Here is an 8746-nt window from a genome sequence, read left to right as displayed (position 1 = left end):
TAAACAATTAAAACAACTAAAACTGTTATTAAAGTGAAACAATTCTGCACCAAATGCCTGATTAAAAATTTAAGTCGTTAAGCCTTTAAAAAAAAAACTGGTAGGAAGGTCAAGCCACATCTGTCTGTAGAGAGCACGTTCCAAAGCTCCAGGGCAGCAACTGAGAAGGCCCAACTCCAGGTCACCACCAGATGAGCTGATGACAACTCCAAATGGACTTAATAAATGATGAGTAGTGAGCACATGGACCCCCCCCCACAAAATGCTCTTAATAAAAGGTGCCCCTCCCTCTTTTGCTTCCCTGAAACTGGTATTTAGAATCATGCTACCCCTAAACCTGAAGGTTCATACAGAACGAGACACTGAAACTCTTCTCACAATCAGTGAGAAGAGTTTTAGGGCTAACTGCAGACGAGTCTGCAGTTTGCTCGTCTCCCCACAGACAAGCAGCTGCTCGTAGCTGGGTGGCCAGATCAGCCGCCCACATGACTGCCAGCTCCGTCATGGAGCCAGCAGGGGCTATGGGGATCGGGGGCCACATGGCCCCCGGAAGTTCTAGGATGCCTTGTGCAAGTGCACGGGGCATTCTGGAGAGACCTCCGAGCCCAGGATGCTGCTTGCAGCCTCCTGGTTGGGGGTCTACTCGTGTGTTGCCATGTACCGCAGCAACACACAAGTAAAAAGATGTGGTTAACAGAGTGCTCGCTCCGTTTGCCTCGTCATAGGGGAGGGGTAGTTAGGTGGGCTAGCCACCTTGGGAGTACCGGGCTTGCCTGTGAGCCCGGTGGTTCCCACGATCCCTGGAAAGTGGGCTTAGCTCCCTTAGCCCGCTTTCCGGTGATTGTGAGAATAGCTTCACTTTCTCAAGTATCCTGGGCCTGAGCTATTTTAGAAGACCTAGAAAGAAGGTTATCAGGAGTCTTGAGTAAGAAGGTCACTAATGACCTTCTTGGCATAGAGGGAGACTGCCTTGGTTGGCCTGATGGGTGATCTCCCAAAGAGAATTCTCCCAAAGAGAATTGATAGAGGGAGTTGTTTTATAGATGCGTCTCCCACAAACACAAATAATCTTACATAGATTTAACTAAGAGTTTATTTAGAAACAACTCCATTTTCTTCTCCTCCTTTTCCTTCCTTTTCCTTTCTGATTCCATCCTTCACACTCTCTATAGAATTCCCACTGGGACAAAATTATAAACAACAAAACATCAAAGATACTGGATAGAATACAACAGGAATGTGACTCTGTTGGTCCTTTTGAATCTTTCAGTGGCTTTCAGTATTATCGACCATAGTATTCTTCTGGACAATCTGAGAGGGTTGGGAGTGGGAGGCACTGCTTTGCAGTGGTTCTGCTCCTACCTCTTAGGCAGATTCAGGATGGTGTCGCTTAGACACTGTTGTTCTTCAAAATGCGAACTCTTATATGGAGTTCCCCAGGGCCCCATATTGTCTCCAATGCTCTTTAACATCTACATTAAACCACTGGGAGAGATCATCAGGAGATTTGGTTCAGGGTATCTGTATGCTGATGACATCCAGATTTATTTCTCCATCTCAGAGTTATCAGGACAAGGCAAAGCCTCCCTAAATGTCTGCCTAGAGACAGTGATAGGCTGGATGAGAGATAACAAACTGAGACTAAATCCAAAACGAGACACGGGTATTCATTGTGCTGGGTCGGAACGCAGGAGACATTTATGATCTGTCAGTTCTGGATAGGGTTACACACTCCTCCAAAAGGAACAAAAACACAGTTGGGAATGCTTCCACTTCTGCGAGCGATCCCTTAACCTCATTTTTCAAAAAAAATTGTGTGTCAGACGCGGCTACTTGCAGCCACAGCTGGCACACTCAAGGGGGAGGGGGATCCAAATTATGGACTGCACACTTGTGTGGTGCATTATTGCGGCTCCAGGGGTGGGGCGATGCACAGCAGCGCATTCTGGCAACCTGACCCTGGAAGCTGCAGCGGGAGCCACTGCTTTTCTGGGCGGGCGATCCGCCCGCCCAGGGATTTGAAGGAGATTGTCTGCAGGGAAGGTAAGTTAAGCCCTCCTTCCCGGCAGACTGCCACGAAGCTTTTCTCATGGATTGTGAGAAGAGCTCAACAGACTTGTCCTCCATGATCTGTTTTTGCATTATCAATATTTGTGAAGTCAGTTACAAAGACAGGCTTATGATGGCAAAGTTACCTTAAGTTGCATGCTCACTTCAGATGCAGGCATGCCTCGCAGGTGCACCTCTGAGAGGCTGGTGAGGAGCCTTTTGACTCCCTCCATCATTCAGAGGCTCCAGTGCAAGCCTCCTTTGCAGCTGAGCTCATAACTTGCTGTAGGTTTCATTACTTGACATGAGAAAAGATACTTCTTATCTCCCCCTTCTTCCAAGGAGTTCAGGGTAGCCAACAGCCCCCCTCCTTACTCCATTTTATTCTCAAAGTAACTCTGTAAGGTAGTTTATACAGAAAGATATATTGGCCACTTTGACAAACGCAGACCTCCATCAGCTTGAAGCAAGAGCATCACTCCACTATGAGGCGGGCCTCACGATCACAGAGAGCCGCCTAGGGAAGGTGAGCAGGTAGAGTGGGCTTAGCCTGCTCTCCCCACACACGAGCAGCAGTCTGCACTGGGCAGCCGAAGTGAGTCAGTGAGACTGCAGAGAAAAGGAGGAACTGGTTGTGCAGGCTTCCTTCTGGCATGAAGGACAGCCCACACAGCCAATCACAACTGGAGGGAGGGAGGAGTTTTCCCCCCTCAGCTCCGGTCTCAGTGAATGCAGCCTGCAGTTCTGAATTTGGAGGACACACAGGCTGCATGGAACCTTGAGTTGGGGTGATGAAACTCACTACAACCTGAGGGTTTAGTCTGCAGTTTGAAAATCCAAACCTTGGGTGGGTCGCCTCATGAAACTATTTGCTACTTTAAGTGTTTCAGTGAGGGCTAGGAAAAAAATGAATGGAAGATGAGATAGTCAGAGTTTGGGTTCATTTGCCTGCTTCTGTGCCAGATGCCCAAGATCCTACGAATCATCGTTCCTCAGCATGAACTCTTCTGTGCAGTGCCATAGACTCTCATTGTACAAAATCTGCACATTGTACATAGACTCTCTGTACAAAGCTACCCATTTCTTACCTTCTTGGTCCACCTTGTTGTTTACAAGTTCGTGAAGCCAGGAACAATGTGTCCTTGTCTGCCTGAAGAGAGCAAATGTCTAAAATAAATAACATGAATGTCCTTGCCCATTCCTTTGTCTTTACAAAAGTGATTAATTCCATTTCCAAAAGCCAAACAGATGCTGATCATTGGACTGGATGATCAATCTGGATGATTTTAGAGGATACCCAGCACCTGCTCCCACACCGCTCAAATGTCTCTAGTCTTCCTTGAAGCCACTGATATGCACCTATAATTTAAGCTGCACTGCACTCTCTTGAGAAGTCCTAGAGATGAGCAGGTCTGTTACTCCCCTGCAACTAGTACTCAGAGGCATCCTGGAGGAGGCTGGAGGTGGCCCACAGCCCTCCGATTAGTAGCCATTGATAGACCTCTCCACCATGAAGTTATTCAAACCCTTCTTAAAGCCATCCAGGTCGTTGGCTGTGACCACATCTCGTGGCAGAGAATTCCACATGCGGATGATGCATTGTGTGAAAAAGTACTTCCATTTGTTGGTCCTAGATTTCCTGACAATCAATTTCATGGGATGACTCCTGGTTCTAGTGTTATGGGCGATGGAGAAGAATTTCTCTCTATCCACTTCCTCCACACCATGCATCATTTTATAGACCCCTATCATGTCTCTCCGTAGTTGTTGTTTTTTCTATAAAAAGCCCCAGGTGTTTTAGTCTTGCCTCATAAGAAAGGTGCTCTAGGCCCCTGATCATCTTGGTTGCCCTCTTCTGCACCTTTTCCAGTTCTACAGTGTCCTTTTTGAGATGTGGTGACCAGAATTCTACGTAGTACTCCAGGTGTGGCCACACCATAGTTTTGTATAAGGGCATTATAATATTAGCCATTTTATTTTCATTCCCCTTCCTAATGACCCCTAGCATGGAATTGGCCTTTATCACAGCTGCTGCACATTGAGTCGACACTTTCAATGAGCTGTCCACCATGACCCCAAGATCCCTCTCCTGTGTTGGGAATTCTCTCTGGTAAGAGAATCCCTTTTTCATTATAGCAGAGTGCACGGAGGCACAACACAGCAGAATTTGGTTAGGCATGCGTGTATGCTGAGAGTAAAGTAACTTGGAGCCAGTTCATAGTTTCAAATCAATATATATGGCATTTATTAAAGAACTCCATTTTAGATAGGAAAGTGAGGAGTTAGGATCTCTAATCTATCTGTCTAGCGGATGCAGATGGATTCTGCATCTCTGCACACATAGTGCAGGGAGAAGAGCTTGCATGTTGCAAGGCAGAAGGAACATGAAGAGAAGAGAGAGAGGAAGTGCAAAGCAGGAAGGAAGGGAGTTAGTCCCTGAGAGTAGCAATCTACATTCCAAAGGGATAGTGTCAGAGCAGCAGAGAAGGGATTACCAATGTTTTGACCCTCTAGCCCTCCGACTCACTAGTCTGTCCTCCACTGTCTTTGAGACAAGAGACAGTGCAATGTCCTTCACTTCCAACATCCTGGTCAGTCACCGACAGCTCAGATCCCATCAGCTTATACTTGAAGTTGGGGTTTTTCATCCCAATGTGCATTAGTTTACACTTGCCAACACTGAACCGCATTTGCCACTTTGTCGCCCACTCCCCCAGTTTGGAGAGATCCTTTTGGAGCTCCTCACAATCCGTTTTGGATTTCACTACCCGGAAGAGTTTGGTATCATCTGCAAATTTGGCCACCTTGCTGCTTACCCCTACTTCTAGATCACTGATGAATAAATTAAAAAGCACCGGTCCCAGTACAGATCCCTGGGGGACCCCACTTCTTACTTCTCTCCATTGTGAAAACTCTCCATTTATCTCTACTCTCTGTTTCCTGTCTTTCAACCAGTTAGCAATCCACACATGTACTTGTCCCCTTATCCCATGACCGCTAAGTTTCCTCAGGAGTCTTTGATGAGGAACTTTGTCAAAAGCTTTTTGGAAGTCCAGGTAGACTTTGTCACCTTGATCCACACACTTGTTGACACTTTCAAAGAACTCCAAAAGGTTGGTGAGGCAAGATTTTCCTTTGTGGAAGCCATGCTGGTTCACTCCCAGCAGGGCCTGTTCTTCTATGTGCTTTACAATTTTATCCTTGAGGATGTTTTACATCAATTTGCCTGGAACGGACATTAAGCTAACCAGCCTGTAATTTCTTGGATCACCCCTGGATCCCTTTTTGAAAATCTGTGTTACATTTGCTATTCTCCAGTCCTCCAGTACAGAGCCTGATTTCAGGGATAAGTTATCTATTTTAGCAAGGAGGTCGGCAATTTGACATTTGAGTTTTTTGAGGCCTCTTGGATGGATGCCATCCGGTCCTGGTGATTTGTTAGTTTTCAGTTTTTCCAGACACTTTAGAACATCATCTCTTGTCACTTCTACCTGACTCAGTTCTTTAGCCTACATCACTAAAAAGCATGTTTCAGGAACAGGTATATGCTCAGTATCCTCTGCAATGAAGACAGACGCAAAGAACTCATTTAGCTTCTCTGCAACCTACATATCCTCCTTAATAATCCCTTTCACTCCCTCATTGTCTAATGGTCCAACCTCCTCCCTGGCAGGTTTCCTGCTTCTGATGTATTTAAACAAATTTTTGTTATTCCCCTTGATGCTTTTGGCTAAATGTTCCTCAAACTCTCTTTTCGCCTCCCTTATTGTCACCTTGCATTTCTTTTGCCAGAGTGTGTGCTCCTTTTTGTTCTCTTCATTTGGACCAGCCTTCCAATTTCGGAAGAAACTCTTCTTCCCTTTTATGGCTTCCTTGACGGTACCCGTTAGCCATGCTGGCATACTCCTGGACTTAGTGGTACCTTTCCTCCTTTTGGGTATACAATCTAACTGGGCTTCTAGTATTGTGGTTTTGAGTAAACTCCATGCACTCTGGAGCGAAGTGACTCCTGATTTTCCCTTTCAGATTTCTTTTCACCATACTCCTCATTTTGGAGAAATTTCCTCTTCTGAAATTCAAAATGTCTGTGTTAGACATCCTTGGTGATTCTCTCCCCACATGTATGCTGAATTTGATGGCACTATGGCCACTGTTCCCTAAAGGGTCGATGACACTGACATAACACACCAGGTCCTGGGTGCCACTCAGAATTAAGTCCAAGGTCACCTTTTCTCTGGTTGGTTCCAAGAACAACTGTTCCAGGGCACAGTCATTTAGCGTATCTAGAAATCTGACCTCTTTGTCATTACCTGACTGTGAATTTACCCAGTCTATGTGTGGATAATTTACCCAGTCTATGTGTGGGAGTAAGAGCAGGAAAGAGGGCATGCCCTCAACTCCTCTCTGTGGCTTCCAGCAGCATTTGGTGGGCCACTGTGCGAAACAGGATGCTGGACTAGATGGGCCTTGGGCCTGATCCAGCAGAGCTGTTCTTATGTTCTGTCCTTGAATTGCCTGTTTCACCCATTATGGATACATGCTTGGATACTTACTATTCATGATGTGTGAGTCATGTCATTCAGACAGTCACAGTCACTCCCACACCAATGTCTTGTGCTGTTTCCCTCACAGACACAAAACAGCAGGGCAGCTCTCTCCTTCTTTGTCATGCCACAGAAACCAAGAAAGGAGGCCCACCCGTTACCTGAAATGCTGTTTGATGTCTAGAGATTGTCAATCTAGTCTATAATGAAACACTTTAGCAAGGTGTTATAAAGGTTTAAATTGCTGCTATTTGTGCAGTATTTCTTCTGCAGAGAGAGAATGTGCCTTTGGTCTCCAGTGGACCCAAGCTTTTTACAAAAAGTACATTGATTCTTTAAAAAAAAATAAGAAGGCTGGGAGAGTTTGATCACTGATCACTGAACACTTGCTGCAAGGCTACGGAAATCAAGGCAATACAAATGATAGATGAAAAATCAGATCTCAGTGTGTGATGTGTTAGTGTTATTTACTCATTCTAAAGAATGATAAGAGGTTTCACAATACACAAATATGCTTATACAAATCTTATAATAAGATTATATCTTGTCTGAAATGGAGAAGCATACAAGCCATTGCAAGAGTCAGCCAGAGGTATTCAGATGAAACGGGCAATGACCTAAAATGAGATTATTTTCCCCCAAGGTGGACTTGATGAGCTTTCCCCCCACTCATTTCATTGTCTGATCCATCTAAAATCAGATAAACTTTCTGACATCCTGACTAATGAAACACATGGGTAATAAGTGACTTCAAGGATGCAATAGGGTCTCATATATTCCATCAATATATCAGCACGGGTGCTGTTGTGCAAGTGGATGAAATGTCTCCACTCTGCCTGCAATCCAGTAATGCTCTGAAAGAGAAGAAACATTTCTCTGGCCCTCAGCAAAATATTTCCTCTCTTCCAAAGCATTTTTGGAGCATGGACAAAGCGGGGATGTTTCACCCACTTGTGCAACAACACAAGGACGGTGGGAGTTATAGGTGAGTCCCAGTTGCATCCCCACATGTCATCATTGTAGGGGAAGAATGGCAGTCCAGTCCCCAAATAGCAAAGCAAAACCAGTTTGGTGAGAAAGCAGCAAAGCAAGAGGTCTTGAGACATTTCTTTAGTATTTAAGAACTGCAAGGATTTCTTTAAAGAAAAGGTTACAAATGAATGTGAAAAGGCCTGCAGCTTAATTTCAACTGTAGCTCATGGCTGAAGAGAGAGACCAAAACAAACAGCCATCTCTGGAGAGACAAAATGGAGACTAACAAAGAGGGGAGGAGTCCAGCACTTTTATCCATGACCCTAACCCCCCCCCCAGGTGGTCACTATGAGACATTGCAGCTGAAAGCTGATGCTGCCAGGGTCCTTGTAGGACCCTACAGTCATTGTAGTGGGCAGCCACCCAGCACTGAGAGTTAATTGAATAATAAAGCAGTTGACCTTGATTGACAGACTGGAGACCCTAGGTCATGACCCTATCTGTTATCTAGGTGAGTGGGACTAGAGGGCTCCAGAGGGGCTTCTGGGAAGAAGGAGGGTTGCTCAGGTGAGGAAGGAGCAATGGAGTCTTGCCAAGTCCTTGCAGGGTGAGTTCTGGAAGTCCCTAGGCCAGGGATTGCAAGGGTTGATCCTGGTGAGGTCCAAGGGGAGGGAGCCAAGGCTTATGGCTTCAGAAGTTTAGACGTAGGTGAAAGTATTTTTAGTAGGACTTACATTAAAACATATTTTCTTTTATATGTGTTGCTTTGTATTCCCAAGTATCTGCTTTTCCAATTACCTATCTTCAACTTCAGTCTAGTAATGAAAAGTTAAGCACCGCCTAAGAGCATCTGGGAGTTTTGAATACTCTTGTAACCACTAAGTTAATATTATTTGCAACAGCTACATGTGAAATCCTGAATGAATATAATTATTCTTTTTATAGATATATAATAAAGCAATAAATTGTTTTCTTTGTTTTACAAGCCCTCTCAGAGTGTTTGAGTGACTCTGGGAGATGGGAAGGGGAAGCTTGTCGTCCACATGCCACCAAACAGCTGGCTACAGCTCCGCTTAAGCATATATAATTGGTACCACATTTTTATATTTGCCTGCTAGAAAAGTAAAGAGGAGACAGGAAATTTTCGCATTCCTATTCCCATCAGAGGAACTCTGTTAACC

Source organism: Hemicordylus capensis, chromosome 2 (genome assembly GCF_027244095.1).
Source record: "Hemicordylus capensis ecotype Gifberg chromosome 2, rHemCap1.1.pri, whole genome shotgun sequence".
NCBI lineage: Eukaryota > Metazoa > Chordata > Lepidosauria > Squamata > Cordylidae > Hemicordylus > Hemicordylus capensis.
This window is presented reverse-complemented; position numbering follows the sequence as displayed.